Genomic DNA, 14537 nt, shown 5'->3' with positions numbered 1-14537 from the left:
AGAGAGCCCAGCCTGCTTAGTCCCATGGCAAGCACACCATTAGACTTTTCTGTATCTTTAATAAAAAATTATAACAAAGAAGGAAAATCAGTTAAAGCATTTGAAATAGAAAATATTAAATAAGGCTTTCATCCGATGAAGTGAGCTGTAGCTAATGAAAGTTTATGCTCTGATAAATTTGTTAGTCTCTAAGGTGCCACAAGTTCTCCTTTTCTTTTTAAAAATAGTTTAAGATCTGGAAAAATGCTTTCCAGTTTGAGATTTAGGGCTGGTCTATACTTGAAAGTGTTACTGGTGTAACTCTGTTGGTCATGGCTGTGATTCTTTGCTAAAATAATTATATGTATAGAAGCCCTAGAGTAAACACAGCTATAAAGATATAAAGATCCCTTATACCACCATAGCTTACTTCACTTCCTGAATGGGAACAAGCATTTTGTACCAATAAAACAAAGAGCTCCCTAGACTAGGAAGTTTAGTTGCTTTAAGAATACCAAAACAGTTAGTGTGGCAAAACTTTTCAGTTAAGATAACCTTGAAAGAGATCAATCTTCTAAGTTATGAGAATTACAGTGGGGAAATATATTAGGTACCAAATAGCTATTTAATCCATTTGAGAATGGCATAAAAAAGACCCAATGTCTGCAAGTTAAAGCCAGACAAACTGAATTAGAAATAAGGCACCAAGTTTTAGCTATGACTACGGTTTTGAATTATGGCTCACAAACTACCAAGAGAAGTGATGAATTCTACAAACTCTTGATGTCTTCAGATCAAGACTGGAAGCCTTTCTGGAAGATATACTCTAGACAAACACAAGTTTGGATGTTGGTAAATTGGAAAGGATTGAGAGAAGAACCATGAAAATGATTAAAGGATTGGAAAACATGCCTTCAGGTGATAGACTCCAGGAGCACAATCTGTTTAGCTTAATAAAGACAAGGCTAACGAGTGACTTGATCCTAATCTATAAATACCTCATGAGGAACAGAATTTTGATAATGGGCTCTTCAGTCTACTACACAAAGGTCTAACAAGATCCAAGGGCTGGACATTGAAGCTAAACAAATTTGGTCTGGAAATAACATGCAAATGTTTTAACGGTGAGGGTAATTAACCTTCAGAAAACTATTCAAGATTTGTGATGAATCTCCATTGCTGACCATTTTTATATCAAGATTGGATGTTTTTTAAATGATCTGCTCTAGTTCAAACAGGAATTAATTCAGGAAAGTCTTATGACCTCTGTTATACTGGATGTTGGGGGGAGAGGGATAGCTCAGTGGTTTGAGCATTGGCCTGCTAAACCCAGGGTTGTGAGTTCAACCCTTGAGGGGGCCATTTAGGGATCTGGGGCAAAAATTGGGGATTGGTCCTGCTTTGAGCAGGGGGTTGGACTAGATGACCTCCTGAGGTCCCTTCCAACCCTGATATTCTATGTTCACAGTGGTCCCCTCTGGCCTTATAATTTATGAATCCATGAGACTGAGTGAGGGGATATAGTGCCCTCCCTGAGGGACCTCTGAGAGAAGGGATCTAATGGCCTTAAAAATGTAAAATTTCTTCTGCATTGTCCCAGCTCTGCTGTTCTTCACCCTCCCTGCTGTCCTCCACACATCTCCGGGGGGAGACTGAAGCTCCCCTTATGATGGGGATCAAAGGGAGCAGAGTTCAGGTTCAACCTTCATGCTTCAGGGCATAAACCAACCCCTAATGCCCCTGTGACCAGTTTATTCTCTTATGGGGTTTCTTGTTCCTTCCCTTGAAGCGGTTGGTGCTGGCCAGCGTCAGAGACACGATACTGGACTAGATGAACCCTGGGTCTGACCCCGTCTGGCAATTCTCATTTGGTTCTGTGATTCTGGACAGTGACATTTTAATTTTGAGTCATAAGAAAATGTATAAAGTCTAAACACCAGGGAAGAGTTTCACTTTCTTCCACCCAGTATCCAGTAACAAGACAGGTTGGCAAGTAACCTGGATGTTCAGCATTGTTTGCCTTAGGCCTTTTAGAGTTTTATGATCCAACTCTGTGTAAACAGGAAAGAGCAAAACTGTCATTGAGATAGAGTGTGATTGATGTGTGCTACTCTGAACTGATAAGCCAGGCTTTCCCAACCACCTACTAATCAAATACTCTTATTGATATGATGAAATGAAGGAAATACAGAGAAATTAATGAGGAAGCGGATATAAGGAGTGAAGACAATAGGCTAGGCACCGCTGTTAAACCAGGGCAAATATTACGATGAGTCAAAGTACAGGTCGAGTTTTCAGAGCATGACCTTGTGCACATTTTTGTTGGTGTTTTTCCAGAAATAATGATTGAATGGAAACTGGAAGTAAGCTTCAAACATTTAAGCTGCTTCTGAGCACCCACTCTATTACTTAATCTAGTCATTCTGGATCTTTTTATATTCTAATTGGATTTATTAATCACTTTTGCTCTAGGAATGTTGCTAATTAAAGAATGAATTTTGTTGTGACTCTGAACGGTCAAAGGCAGCGGTGGGGTATTTCTATTTTCTTTTATTTTTTAGTTTATTGTTTGTATTACGGTTGCACCTATGGGACAGCCTGCCGATATTGCGCTAGGTGCTGTACAAACAAACAGCAACAGACAGTTTAGGTCCAGCTCAAGAAAGATATTTAGTATGTAAGGTCACTATTTTGGTACCACTGACATTGTCAAAACCAGCATTTAGCTGCCACCTAACCCTATACATGCCTCGGACTCCACTGGCCTGAATTCACCAAGCGCTCCAAGCACTGGCTCTGCCCTATAGTTAGGAAAACTCTCAGTGCCCTAGCAGCCCTGACGCTGGATTCTCAAACTAGGCAGGGGAAAGCTTATCTCAGCAGCCGGGCCCAAGCCTACAGTCATGCTCTGAGCACCCGTTACACCTGTTACCTGTCAGACCCTGTGTCAGGATAGCTAAATGAAGGTCCCCTAATAGGTGAAGGGCAGCATAGCACCCAGGAGGGAGCAGGCAGGATATATTTCAATGTGTGTGTCCCCCGGCAATTAGGGCATTCACCTGGGATGTGGGAGAGTCAAGTCCAAATCCCTCCTGTGCCTCGTTCAGACAAGGGAGGTGAGCCCAGGCCTCCCATGCCCGAGGTGTGCGCTCCAACCACCAGGGTTTGGGCTATTCTGGTTGCGCTCTCTCTCAGTGTATTTTTGTGAAAAATGTCTACAGGTCTCAGTTTCATCCAAAAGAGCTTAAACTGCTGGAGCAGAAGCTAGCTAAGGAGTTGACCTGGCTTGGACAGCTAACTCCAGGAGGGTTCACAATTGAGGATCCCAAGTGGAGGGAGGTGTCTTTCTCTGGCCCAACAACCTCGTGCATCAAATCAGCTGCTTAGGTGCCTAGTCCCATCACTTCTCTCTGCCCCTCTCTTTGGCATTTCCTACTGGTTAGCTTAGGGGGCTCCCCACTCCCCAGGTCTTGCGAGGGGCAGAGGGTCCACTGGGCAGCAGGCTGCCTAAGGGCTAGGTGTTGCAGTGCTGAGTGGAGCCGCACCTGTGCACCTTTGAGGATCTGAGCCTTACAGGCAGCATGGACAGCTTTGGGGAAAGGCAGTGTTGCTAATTCTTGTGATTTCTTCATGAGCCACGTGAGTTTGGTCAGGGCTGGAGCCTGTTTGGTAATGGCAGAAGAAACTCGAGCATTTTCATGAATTTTAACTCTGTCTCTGGGAAAACACCTTCTGATTGGTTGCTTTTCCTACTGATCCACCTTCTGAGGAAGAATAGCCAATCAGAGCTGCTGCAGGAGGCAGGACGCGTTCTCTCCACTTTCCCTCAGCAACCTGCTACCATTCTCCCAGGTCGGGGTAAGGAAGAAGGGAGCTGAAGAGCCCAGTTGCTCAGGGTGGCTCCATTCTCTCCTTCCCCCTTCCCACCTGCTGCCAACCAAGAGGACAGGATTAAGGGGAAAGGATTAAGAGGAAAGAACGTGACCACCAGGACAAGGCAGAGGAAGAGACTAGCTAATGAAGGAGAAATAGGGATGAGGAACAGATTTGCTTCACTGGAGAATGAGGAGGAGAAGCCAGCAGAAGAGGTGATGGTAAGAAAGAATAAAAGGGAAGCTAGTCGCAGAAGAAAAGAGTTAATGGAGATAGCCAGGGAGCATAGCCCTAGAAAAGATGATGAAGATGTATAGGGGATGGCAAGGGAGAACAGAAGACAGATCTGTGTGCTGAAGAAAGAACAAATGGGAGGGAAGTTGAGTGTAATGCCAACAGCAGTAAGAGCCAAGTCTGTTTCACTGGGAACTCCTTATTAAGAAGACTTGACAGGTCTGTCACCAGAGTGAATCCGAAGAACAAAAGGGTGTTCTGTCTCTCATGGGCAAGGATAAAACATGTGAACCTGAGTCTAAAAAGGATCCTAATGGGAACAGGAGCAAATCCTCTGAGTGTTCTTCATGTTGGGACAAATGATATTGTCAGACCCCCTTTGGGTCAAATCAAGAACGTTCTACACCAGACGGGAAGATGCTCAAAGAAGACAAAGTTCACATGATCTTCAGTGGAATTCTTCTGCTCCCTCGAGAAGGAGGGTGGAGATGGGACAAGATAATGAAAATGGACAGATAGCTCAAGGATTGGTGCTAAGTGGAAGGTTTCAGGATATTTGGAAACACGACTCTTCCCCCTGGATGGAATCCACCTGAGTACCTGGGATACTAACCCTCTGGTACTGAGGCTGACATGACTGATTAAGAAGAGCTTTAAACTAGGGGGAAATGTGGGGGAGAAGGTTGGCAAACATTAATGCAATCTTCATGCCTGGTTTTACTGCATAGGAAAAGGAAAATCAGGTAAACGAGGATGTAGTAATGGGTAAGAGAATACCAGAGGATAGGAGTGTGAACAGCTAAAGGAAACCAGATAAGATCAGAGACAAACCACTGAGAAACAACAGTCAACAGAATTCATCCTTTGCATCCAAATAGCTGGATCTGTCCTGTCTAAGTCAAAATTCTGCCCCACACTTTCAATAATGGAATTGCTTTCAGCATCCACATCTTTAACAGTTGCAATAGCAACCAAGGGCAACTTTCTGTCCCAGAATCAGAGACCCCGGCACCCAAAAAGCCTAACACACCCAAATCAATGTCCTCAGTAATTAAGGAAGGCTCAGAAGTGAGAATGACAGAATCATCCACAGATTGTTCACCGGGAACATAGTTGAACTTTGTATGTTTCAAGAAAATTTGTAGAACACTTGTTTTTCTGGCCTTTTTTCCCCACAGACCTGTTGCACCTTTCGTTTTTGAACATCACTCATTCTTTTCGATAATCATGGCGGAAATTATGGTTGACTGTAAGAAGTCATCCACTAATCTAGTCATGAATGAATTGCTAGGTTTGGCATGACTGTGGTAGTGGGTGAAAGATCTAATTGATATCTGTGAAAGAGATGAAAAATTATGATCGGTCCCCATTAGGATAGATTGGAAAAGAGCTGCTGTCTCAAGTCTTAGCTGGACGTATTAGCTAATGAGCCTTATCTCCATGAAGGACATTCCTACCATCCTCTTTCACTACCCTTGCATCAGAGACAGGAAGTTGCATGCCTGAAGGTCACTTTAAGATCACTTTTGTCACCACAGTCTCTCGTCCATTCCTCCATCGATGCCACACCATTCTGTTTTGTTGTGAGCACGTCCTTTCCATTTCTGGCCAAAGAGTTTTGTCCTGGGATTGGCCCAGGGTGATCCCTCGGGATCCAGTCACTGATGCACGTTGTCCACCTATTTTCTTGTCTGCAGAATACATGACCCATCCTTCCCTGCTTTGTGTCGTACATCGCCTGCACTACATCGGTCACCTCTCTACGCCTTCTGATCGCTTCATTTAGTATATGATCACAGAGCGATATCTTGCATGTTCACCTTTCCATTCCTCTCTGGATGACAGCAAAGTTTTCTTTGTCCGTTTTCACTGCTGACCAGCTTTCCACTCCATATATTACTGCTGTCAGAACAGTGGGGTTAAACAGTTCTTTCCTTTCATCATGGGCAGTTCATCATCTGTTAGAGATGTCTTTATTTTGTTGAAACTTTCCCACCCCGCCTTTCTCCTCCTACTCCATTCCCTTCTAGTCCTACGATTCTAAGATTTCCAGGATTAATTCCATCCTGCTGTAATATTGCACCTTATTAACTGCTCCTCTTCCATGCCATTCCCTGGTAGTAATTACAAATGCACATTCTTACAATGCTGTGAAGTTCCCTCATTTTCACTGGTTGGTGGAAATTACCAATATCCTGCTCTAGCTTCCAGTGTCACAGCTCAGAAATCTCCTAGATTCATAAGTCTCCAAACTCCACCAACCGCATAAAAACTAAGCTCCTGCATTTGTTGTTGGGCAGCATAACTGTCCTGTTCCACAAGAGCCCTAGCTGTAAATTTGTCACTCTGATATTGCCTTATTTTACCTCAGGCTTCCTTCTCTTAATTTCATTTGTAACTTTAGTGCACATGTGACCAAGATGGAATCCGCTCTCCAGGCATGTCTGGCCAAGAGCAGGTGCATTCAGGAATGTGGCAGGGAAAGTTCCTTTCATGCCAGTGACACCTGTTCCAACCCCGTCCCCACCAGAGTAAACACAAACACACCAGAAAAGTATAATCAATATAGGAAAGAGAAATATTTATTTACACAGGGGTGAAAGGAGAAAAACAACAGGGGGAAATAAAGGGGAAGTGGTAAAACAAGGTTGCTTTCAACACAAGGCCCCACAGGTCCCACTGGTAACACAGTCTGAAAGGGCGGACACCGAGCAATGTGCCTGCACACAGCATTCAGGAATCCTGGGCAAAGTTCCAGTCAAGTGGTGAGTCTTGTAGGCCCCTGGTCATCTTCAGCATCAGTAAACTTTCCCCAACAAACTCCTCCTGTGCCTTCTTCTGATGCTGTCTGCAAAGCCACGGAGAGCGACCACCTCCCCATGTAACTAGCTAACAGCCTCCTCCTTATTCCCAATGCAAAGTCACAAGCCCCAGTACTCACAGGCCCATGCAGCTCTGGCAGCAGTGACACTGGGTCCAGCTCTGGTTTGTCCTTCTCGGTTGATTCCTCCCTGCCACAGTGCTCGTACTGGTTCCTGGCGAGGGGGTGTCCCCGGTCGGCCACCCTGTGCCTGCCAGGCTTCGGGCAGGTTCTTGGCTGCTTCACTCTGTGAGGGCCTGCTCTCTGCAGCCCTTCTGGCTGGAGTTCCAGACATACACCCCTATTGCTCTTCCCACTCTCTGTGCTCCCCCTCCCTGTGCTCCCCCTCCCAACAGCACTTCCTCATTCTGGAACAATCAGCACGTCCCACCTGAGGAAAAATATCCTGCTACAGTTAATTTTCCTGTTGTCTTGCAGTACATCAAAAGGTTATTATTAGTCTTTACAGTGAATTTGGTTTCATCGAGGTAGTCATGGAACCTCTTTGTCAGAGCCCACTTTAATACCAGAAACTCAACTTGATAGGCAGGGTAGTTTCTCTTAGGTTGCGTGAGGCCTCAACTTGCAAAAGCTACTGGTTGCCCTCACGCTCTTGGCTCCTACACCAGTGTAGCGTCCTTGACGTGAAGTTCATATGGCTCGGTGGGATCAGCATACACCAAAGCAGGTGCTTGAGTGAGATGTTGAATGACTTTAACGAAAGTTTCTTCACATTCAGCAGTCCACCGCTTTTCTAAAGGTGAACCCACAATAAAGTACTGATGCTGGGGTGGCTTTCCCTTTTTCTTATTTTTGGGGTGGGCTATCCATTGGTGAACTCTGTGAGTGCATGCATGATGTGCGAAAAATTCTTTATGAACCTGCGTTGATAGCTGTAGAAGCCCAGATATGACTGTAATTCCTTGAGACTTGTGGGCCTCGGAGAGGTGATTAGCACCTTCACCCTCTCTGGGTCTGTAGTTATACCACCTGCAGACACTATGTGGTCCACATACCGCGTGGATGTCTGGCAGAAGATGCACTTGTCTAAGGATAACTTGAGGCCAGCCTCTGTAAATGATCCAGGAATTTGCATAACTGAATCTCATGGTTTTTTAAAGTGCGCTCAAACACCACAATGTCATCCAGGTAGAGCAGACACTTTTACAGGTGGATGTCCACTATCACCCACTCCAGGGGTCGCTGAAATCTGGCTGGAGCCCCAGACACTCCTTGGGGCATGCAATTAAATTGGTAAAACCGCAAAGGGCAGATGAACGCTGTCTTCTCCGGGTCCTTTGTGCCATGGGTACTTGATAGTATTCACTGCGGAGATCAAGGACAGAGAACCAGCAGCTGCCATTCAGGCTATCCAAGTCATCATTCACCCAGGGCATTGTGTATTGGTTGGGGATCGTCCGCCGGTTCAGAGTGTGATAGTCGATGTACATTCGCACATTGCCACTTTTCTTTCGTACTACAAGGATCAGCGATGCCTAGGGGCTTGCACCAGCTGCTGTAGGTGCTGCCTCACATCTTCAATATCAGCAGGGACTAAACGTCATGACCTCTTCCAAAAAGGCTGAAAGGCCGACCATCCTGCATTTTGATATGGTTTGCCACATTGTGAGCACACCCAACTTCCCCCTGGTGTGTAGAGAAAACAGTCTTCCTCATGACTAACTTCTCATACGTCCTTCCACTCGGCAGGAATGGGGGACTCCCCAAACTGGAAACTATCCCTCCCAAAAGGTCTAGCCTTGGTCTCCTCTTGGGATGGGGGCCCGTCACTCACTGGTAGGAGGCTTTACAGAAAGCATACATTGGCAGCTCCTGCAGAAAGTTGTTCTCTGCCATCTCACATCACTGTTGTGCCAATCTCTGGAACAGCTGTGCATCTGGGGAGCGCACCGCCAACATTTTTAGTTTCTGGGTTACCCCTGCAACGTTCTTTGGAAACTGGACTTTCAACAGGATATATCCCCAATAAGGGCAGGAGTCAGCCAATTTACCAGATGGACAGGGGACGCAGGGTAAATGGCGCAGGTGTTCTTTGATTTATAAAGTATGGTGACCTGCGATCTGCTGTCCAGCAATGCCTCACACAATCGTCCTTCTATACAAATGGATACTACAGCCTAGGGATCTACCAGGTGACCCCTGTTTGTGGTTCTTGTTGGGGAGCCTTGGAATTTTAGGGTCTTGGGTTGCTCCTTCCCCAAGCCCCCTTGATGGTTCCCTGAAGCTCCCAAATGGGTTGCTGCAAGGTCTGAGATACCCTTGCAAGGCTTGTCTTGTTTTGGCCGTCCAAGGAATAGTTTCCATCTCTCCTACAGTTGTACCAGAAACCTTCTCACAAGCTATCACCCCTCCTGCTACTCTGCCCTCTTGCAGAAGGCAGTCTGTCCCTAAGCCTTCATCATGGCCACTTGGGCCAAATCTCTCAGCGCCGATGCCACTGACGGGGCCTTTTCCATCTCTCTGAGCACTGTGACAGTGTAACTCCCTGCCTTCTTTGGCTGCACCACTGGGTCTACTGCAAAAACTGCTCCTCCTTGTCATGTATCTCTTGAATGAGATCATGATATGGGGAGGGCTTTAGGCCCACTCCCTCAGCTGTAGTTGCTACTACATCAACCCATCTTCTCGGGTGCCCCCAAAGGATCTGGTTCAACCTAGCAGAATCAATGCACTTGGTGGGGATTTCTTCATTCCTCACTACCTGCTATAGCAAATCCTCAAGTCTCCTGATGAAATCTGACAACCATTCATGGGGCTCCTGATAGGTATGGCAGAAACGATAATACACGTTTTCACCTCGATCAGTAGCACTGTAGACACTCTCAAGAGCAGCTAAATAGCAGCTGGTTGGGAGTCTTCCAGGGTTCAGACCATTCATACGGCAGTCCCCTCAGATTCTCGAGCAGGTTTCTGGTTCTTAGCATCAGAGTAGTCCCACTCTTGGACAAGAGGCACCGCAAAATTCCTCCAGGACTCATAATCATCCTTCATGGAGGGTATGGGTGACAACTTCAAGAAAGACTGTAACCGTTTGTATGGTGCACTTTCATATGCTGGATACAATGCACGTTTGAGCTTTTTCCAGCTCTTTGGCCCACTCCACCAGGCTGGATGCTGCAGGTGATGGAGCCCCTCCTAATGCTAAAATTAATTCCTTTCATGTCTGCTTCTGATTCACCATCAGAACATGCAGTTTCTGTGCTAATGAATCCATCTCAAGTGACACTGGCAGACTAGTAGGGATGGGGTATCCAACCGTCTAATTGCACAAATCCAAACACCCTTGCCCCCCCAGCCCTTCCCCAGCCCCCTCTTTTCCAAGGCACCCCCCCAGTTCACTCCAGCCCTCCTCCCTCCTTTGCTCACGCTCCCCCACCCTCACTCATTTTCACCAGGCTGGGGCAGGGGATTGGGTTGTGGGGACAAGGGGTTCAGAATGCGGAATCCAAGAGGGTGTGGGAGGGGGCTCAGGGCCTGGGGCAGGGCGTTGGGGTGCAGGAGGAGGCTTGGGGTGCTGGCTCTGGGAGGGAGTTTAGGTGTGGGAGGGGGCTGGGACAGGGAGTTGGCGGGGGGTAGAGGGGGTTGGGGATGCAGGCTCTGGCCAGGTGGTCAGCTCCCAGACTGCTGTGCTGGGCATCACAACATGGGGAATAGATGGCCAGCCCTCTGTGGAGAAAGAGGTGGTTAGGGACTATTTAGAAAAACTGGACGTGCACAAGTCCATGGGGCCGGATGAGTTGCATCCGAGAGTGCTAAAGGAACTGGCGGCTGTGATTGCAGAGCCATTGGCCATTATCTTTGAAAACTCGTGGCGAACGGGGGAAGTCCTGGATGACTGGAAAAAGGCTAATGTAGTGCCAATCTTTAAAAAAGGGAAGAAGGAGGATCCTGGGAACTACAGGCCAGTAAGCCTCACTTCAGTCCCCGGAAAAATCATGGAGCAGGTCCTCAAAGAATCAATCCTGAAGCACTTACATGAGAGGAAAGTGATCAGGAACAGTCAGCATGGATTCACCAAGGGAAGGTCATGCCTGACTAATCTAATCGCCTTCTATGATGAGATTACTGGTTCTGTGGATGAAGGGAAAGCAGTGGATGTATTGTATCTTGACTTTAGCAAAGCTTTTGACACAGTCTCCCACAGTATTCTTGTCAGCAAGTTAAGGAAGTATGGGCTGGATGAATGCACTATAAGGTGGGTAGAAAGTTGGCTAGATTGTCGGGCTCAACGGGTAGTGATCAATGGATCCATGTCTAGTTGGCAGCCGGTGTCAAGTGGAGTGCCCCAGGGGTTGGTCCTGGGGCCGGTTTTGTTCAATATCTTCATAAATGATCTGGAGGATGGTGTGGATTGCACTCTCAGCAAATTTGCAGATGATACTAAACTGGGAGGAGTGGTAGATACGCTGGAGGGCAGGGATAGGATACAGAGGGACCTAGACAAATTGGAGGATTGGGCCAAAAGAAATCTGATGAGGTTCAATAAGTTCAATAAGGAAGTCCCACACGGCAGAAGCTGGGGATGCTGAGATTCCGGAGGATGCCCAAGGAGTGACGGAGCTGTTGGGAGCCGCACTGACTGAGGAGCCAGGAGATGCTGGAACCACTGCATCAGAAACAGAGTCGGAAGTAGCTCAGGGGGACTAGTTATTGTGCTGAGTGGCTCAGTGTGTTTCAGGCAGATTCCCGGCTGACCCTGTGGTAGGAATACTTGCCACTGATGGGACTGTGAGGTGGGATCCAGTGGAGCCTGGGTCCCCTTACTCGGCTGCTATCCACCCCAGGGTGGCAGCCCACTCCCATGGCAGGCCACTAGGCCAGGCAGCCCTACGGAAGGGGCAGTTACATTAACTCTGGCCATTGGGCCATGCAGCCTATGGAAGGGGCAGTAATACTGACTCTGGCCATTGGACCACACAGCCCTGACAGAAGGTGGCCCTACAGACTCAGGAGCGGACCGTTAGACTGACTATGGCCATTGGGTCATGCAGCCCTGAGAGTACAGCACTATGGATGCTTGTCGCTAGGCCATACCACCTTGCTGAGGCAGGCGGCCACACTGACTTCTAGGCTATACACCCCAGCCAAACCGGGCAGCCATACTGACTCGGGTCATTAGGTCCCACAGCCCTGGGGGAAGGGGCTGTCTCCTAATTCTGGCCATCAGACCACACAACCTTGAGAGAGTGAGAGGCCATATTGACTTTTACCAGTAGGCCACACTACCACAAGACAAGGAGTGGTCATAAATATGTGACCGCGGCGAAGTAATTACCCCAACCCACCCCAAGAGGTGCGCTTTCCCACAGCAGTACCCAAGGCACTTTGACAATAGCTGACACTTGCACCGTTGTCTGCGAGGAGATTTTGGCAAACCAGCAAAGTGCCTGAAACCACTGTTGCGTATTGCTAAAAGCAGCCAAGTCAGCAGGCCATAAAGTGACCATGCAGCAGGCCTTAGCTTAACCAAGGAAGGAGGGGAGGGTGTTTTGGATGCCACAGAAAGGGCAGTTTGGCCCCGCTTCCTTCCTGATAAGAATTTTGTTGAAGTTGCTGATACATACATTTCAGAAGAGCAGGATGTGATCTTAGGAATGCTTCTAACAGGGTCTCAAGGCTGTAAACTCTGGGGAAAAAACACACCTGGTTAATCAATAATCAGAAGGAAACCTCTTGCTTGACAGTTGAAATTGCTGGCTTAATAAGTTTTCTTTGAGGGACATGTCATTGTATTACTATGTATAAATAAAGGGGGAAAGTTTGAGGTAGTTGGACTCGTCTCCCCCTCTGGATACATCCTTTGGTCTGCACTGGCAGACGGGCTGCTGCTGTGCCACTCGAGAGCCACATTCAGCTTTGGTAATTTATCGAGGGTTGGGGGTGTTTTACTAAACTGTTGTGGACGTGTGTAAGTGCTTAAGACTAAGTAAAGTTTAGCTTTAAGTGAAAGCACTCTTGTGTTCTCCTGTTTGTGCCAGCCATCTATTGGTCAGACGGCCGTGTCTCCCCTGGTTTATTTCCTGACACCACCTCGTACCAAGTAAAAGATACCAAGAGCTTTGCGTTGAAAGAACCCCGGGTAACAGCCTCTGCCGAACTTCTGCAGATGGTCTCAAGACTGGTAGCACGGTGTACATAGCTGAACCTTGAGTTGCACTGATGTCCCAACTGCAGCTCCAACTCTGACCTGTGCCCTTCCTGATGCTGAATTATCAGGAGTGCAGCTGAGAGCTCAGCTAAGGCAGCTGTACACTGCAAGCCAGTTACCATCGCCATATTGGGACCCAGGAAGTGGGCTGCGAAGCCCGCCCACTGCTAAAGGAAAAGATCTTTGGAGGATGATTCCATGAGGTACTAATTACTTGCACTTTTCAGTAATAACTGGCTCCTTTGTAGTAAGTTTCACTGACCAATATTCACCAAATCCTCAGGCGAGAATCCTTATGGCTTTCTTGGATGACTCTATGAGAAATTTATTAGAAGCCCTGAGAAGGCATTACTTTCTCATTCTTCAGTAAATTTCATGAACGGAGCTGCACCTTTGACCGGAAGTGAATCCTACAGGCTCTCCAGACGATTTCTTGAGAAAGTTATCGGTCGCACACATCGATGATGAATTTCTCATGTTTTGAAATTTTCATGAACCCATTACTTCCAAATCATCATCAGAGACTGGAAAAGAGTGTTGTGTGAAAGTAGAATAAATTATATGGAAATTATAATTCATGAAAGAAATGCTGCTTGAAGGGTTTGTTGAAATATAGTTGTCAGGAAGAGAAACATTAAGGAGTGTGAGACAATGGGTCCTCAAACTAATTAACTTAGAGCTCCTACTGAGCTAGGAGATTGGTAAACGTTAGTATGCAAATAAGATATGTATGTATATTTGTCAGTTTCCGCTTCCTTTTCTCTCCTATGTTAAATTGGCTTTGGCTTCTCTATATAAATAAGTTAGCTTGAGCTTTTGCAGGAGGCTCACATATATCTGGGTGCATTGGCAAAGCGTTTTGCTAATGAACAGAATGGTCTGACAAATTCAGTTGAGTGTTGAATCTGACTTTGACAGCTGGAAGATGATTGCTGGAGTCTTTATCACTAGTACTTGTAAAGAATGATTTCCTCATTTTTAGTAATTTTCACGAAGCGAGCTTTACCAAATCCTGAAGAGATAATAAAATTGGTTTTGGTGCATGATTGCATGAGAAATATATCAGGAGACCTGAGGAGGAATAACTTTCTGATATTAATTTTCACGAACTGATCTGTAACGTAGCGTGAGAAGTGAATCCCCGGGCTTTCAGGAAGATTCCCTCTCAAATTTATCTGTCGCACAGCTTAAAGACGAATTTCTCATTTTTAGTATATTTCAAGGACCGATTTCTTCCAAATCACCAGCAGAGAATCAAAAAGCATTTTGGCGAATCATTCAAGGAGAAATTTATCACTAGTATTTGTCAATAATGTATGTCTCATTATGAGTAATTTTCTTGAACAGATCTCTACCAAATGATCAGGCGAGAATCCGAATGGCTTTTCAAGGACGAGTGCATGAGACCTCAACAGCTACATC

This window comes from Lepidochelys kempii, chromosome 17 (assembly GCF_965140265.1).
Source record: "Lepidochelys kempii isolate rLepKem1 chromosome 17, rLepKem1.hap2, whole genome shotgun sequence".
Classification (NCBI taxonomy): domain Eukaryota; kingdom Metazoa; phylum Chordata; order Testudines; family Cheloniidae; genus Lepidochelys; species Lepidochelys kempii.
This window is presented reverse-complemented; position numbering follows the sequence as displayed.